This window comes from Durio zibethinus, chromosome 5 (genome assembly GCF_047325235.1).
Source record: "Durio zibethinus cultivar Kanyao isolate XHJ-2024 chromosome 5, ASM4732523v1, whole genome shotgun sequence".
Taxonomy (NCBI): domain Eukaryota; kingdom Viridiplantae; phylum Streptophyta; class Magnoliopsida; order Malvales; family Malvaceae; genus Durio; species Durio zibethinus.
The window spans coordinates 24,169,792-24,173,504 of record NC_143166.1 but is presented as its reverse complement, the minus strand read 5'-3'; positions in this window follow the sequence as shown (position 1 = coordinate 24,173,504).

The following is a 3,713-nucleotide window of genomic DNA, read 5'->3' as shown; positions in this document are numbered from 1 at the left end:
TTAGGTCCTTCAGGTTGCTCATTTCTTGGAGTAAAAAGTCCTTCGATAATCTCCTCCATCTCTCCTCTCAAATTTGTATTCTTTTGATCCTTGAAGAAATCGTAAGGATTATTCTTGAAGAAATTCCTTTTTAGACCACATATGTATTGCATTCTATTGAGTGGATACATGTATGGGTGAATGAGTGAATGAGTGAATGCACAAATGAAAAAGTATGGAAATTAGGAGAGGAGCAAGAATTAAAGTCAAACCACAATTCACATATCTAAGTTTAAAAGACAACATCATATCAACATAGAAAGAAACATTTTTCAAATAGAAAAAATTCATAAAGCATTTTATTTTTCAAACAACCTATCACTTGAAGATCCTCTTTAATAAAAAATCTCATCCATGTTCATCATCATGCCATCTCCTTCTCGTTATTCCTAAGTATTTAACCCCTTATTGTCATTGGATTGAACCATTTCGCATCTATGAGTGATTGTATCTTGTGTTTGAAACCCTCATAATTCTCAATAGAATGCCTCATATTCCTAGCATGGTATTCACATATTGTATTTGGGTTGAAATATTTTGGGTACAAAAAAGGCTTTGAAAGGACATGAAGAATAATGTGTCTTTCAAATAGATAAGGAGAGAGTTTTTCATATGAAGTAAGGATAGGATCTAATTATTTTTTTTTTAGGTAAGTTTTGGTTTATAGATTTACTAGGAGTTCAAGAATTTGGTAGTGGTGCAAAGGTTCGAAATTGAGTAATTGGCTTAATAGATGGTTGGGGAATAAGAGGCTGAAGATTTTGGTTCAGATGAGAACTTCTCAGAGATTGCATGACATTTTAGGGCCTGATCTTAGATGCTTTAAAAGGAGGTTAGAACCAAACATGAAAAGGGTTTGAATGCGAGTTTAAGTTCGAAGCAATTGATGAAGACTCTTTGGAACCTGGTAATTCTATCTTAGAAATCAAATTTTGGAGCTCAGACACTTGCGCGGTTAGATTACTCATTTTTTTCATGATCTTCTTCAAACTTTCATTATTGCTCAAACCACTAAATGCTTCAGTATGCTCTAGAAATATATTGGGCCCAATAGGAATTAGTTGATCATGACTCCATCAATTCATAGGACTTACTTAAGCTAAAACAGGTAATAACCCTTAAGAAGGCACCCAAATAAATTCCTTGAGCCTATCAACCGTTTTTGTCAACTCCGCGAGTTATTTTGCCATCTGTCGAATGTCATGACCAAACTCCTCTTGATTGCATACAATGCACTAATTTAGGCCTCCAATTCATCTTCCGTATTTTCAGCTTCTTAAACCCACTAAAACACATGTTTTATTTCAAGGGTTTAAACCAAAATGCTTATGCTATTATTCTTGTTAAATGAATGACACAATTCCTAATTTGCATGCTATACAAAATATATCTATGAATGCTTGAATATGATAATGATGCAAAGATATATACAAAAATGAAACAATCCAAAATATACAAATCACCTTAATGATGAATGTAAAATGAAATGATTGAATTCCAAAAAGATGACAAACTCGTATCATAAATCTCTTTTTTTTTTTTTTTTTTACCTTTTCTTACTTTTTATTTGGACTTTTTTTTAATCTTAACTTTATTTGCACTATTATTAGCCTTAAACACAAATTGTATCAAAATGTCCCACATATTCTAATTTGGGCAATTTCCATGAAAGAGATTGGCATAACTTTTTTAACTTCCTAAATAATTTCCATAAAAAGTTAACATTACTGATGACTTCATGAAAACTTCTTTTGCTAATGATTGACCCAAAACAAATATCCCCTCTTAAAATATAAGGCTTATATGATATATGCAGCAAAATTAAAGAATATAAAAATAAAATGAATCAATAATTCAAAATAAACAAATAATAAAAACAATATAGCAACTATATAATACAACAAAATAACATAATATATATAGTATCTTAACTTTTGAGGATTATCTAAAAGGTGGCATGGCTTTACTTTAGGCAGGCTTCCTATGTCTCACGATATGCTGGGTCGAGATTTATTTATATACAGGTTCCCAAACCAACCTTACATCATCATCCATTACAGACTAATAAGGCAAACCAATCCTTACCCATTATAGGCTATAAATGAAAAGGGTTCAATCTGAGTGAAAGTATTTCGTAAGCAAATACGGAGGTTATCACCTCGCGAGAGCATAGCTACTTTACTTCCTCTTAATAAGGACAGAGCTCAAGACTAAAGCTTATACATGTAAGTGAATATGCAAAAGTGTGCAAAACAATACACTAATCAAAATAACATAAACAAATCACAATACAAAATCAAAATAAGATAATAACTAACATGCAATATATTTATTTATTTCATATTTTTTTTGAAAACTTAAAATGAAGGGAATTAAATTAAATATCAAATAACACCAATTAAATCTAAAATTTTTTATAATGCATGATTTAAACATTGTTTTTGCTTGACTCTTAAAAGATCCCTAGTGAAGTCACCAAGTTGTCATAACATATTGATCTAGGGCTCGATTATTAAACATAAAAATTAGAAATCATGAAAATACAATGAGTCACCACTAATCTCTATTAGGGTGTGATTGGCCATAAAAAAAATCTTTTTAATAAAACAAATAAATGGGTTTGAAGTTTATTAAAAAGATCATTTTGGTCAACAAAAATAGGATTGGGTTTAAGAGTCGGTTGCGCATGAAGAAGGATTAGTACCCCCTAGCACCTATAAAATTGCACCTATTAATCATGCGCTATTTGTAATTTCAGATAAAAATGATTTTTATATGAAATTTAATTATAATTCCCTTCATTTTTCAAAAAATAAAATTATTTTTAAAAAATATTTATTTAGAAATATTATGAAAATCTTTAAATTAAAAAAATACCTTAAAATTTTTCGATACAAAGGCAACATTCGAAAATATTCCTTTTCATCTAAGATTTATCACAACATTTTCTTAAAAATAAAAATAACATTTTTTATAAATGATAATTATTAGCAATTCTCCAACATCTAAGTAGAGTACCAACAGTTATATTTCATGGAATACAATTTTAATTTTATTTGTTTAAAGCTAATTTTTTTAAAGAGCTTTTTATGCAGTAAAAAAACAAAAAATGATATAATTAACATTAAACATCAATAATTAAAATCAACATATATATGCATAATGAGTGCAATCATTAATATACAAATGAAATATGTGCAAATGATAATAAATGCAAATTTAGGAATTGAGTTTTTAGATATAAAGAGACTACCAAGACTCTTCAACCTCTAGACAGAGTTTGAGTGCGACTATTTACATTTAAATCTCATTTTATTATTTTTATTTTTTATTAAAAAAATCTATTTTAAGGTTGCGAAAATACATGAAAATTCTTAATGAAAAGACTTTTCTAAATAGCCTATTATCTAGGTAGCATTTAGAAATAAATTATTTTATAAAATATTTTCATTCAAATCTTTAAAAATTTAAAACGAGTTTGAAGTTTTGGGTAGATTTAAGGTTGCAAAGTTTAATTTAGGATTTCAATTAAGGCCTAGGGATTCAGATTCCACTTAGGATTTAGGATTTCAGGTTTCACTTACGATTTTGATTTTAGGGTTTCGATCTTAGGGTTTCATTTAAGGTTTCGACCTTAGGTTTTATTTTAGGGTTTCAATTTAGGGTTTTAAGAA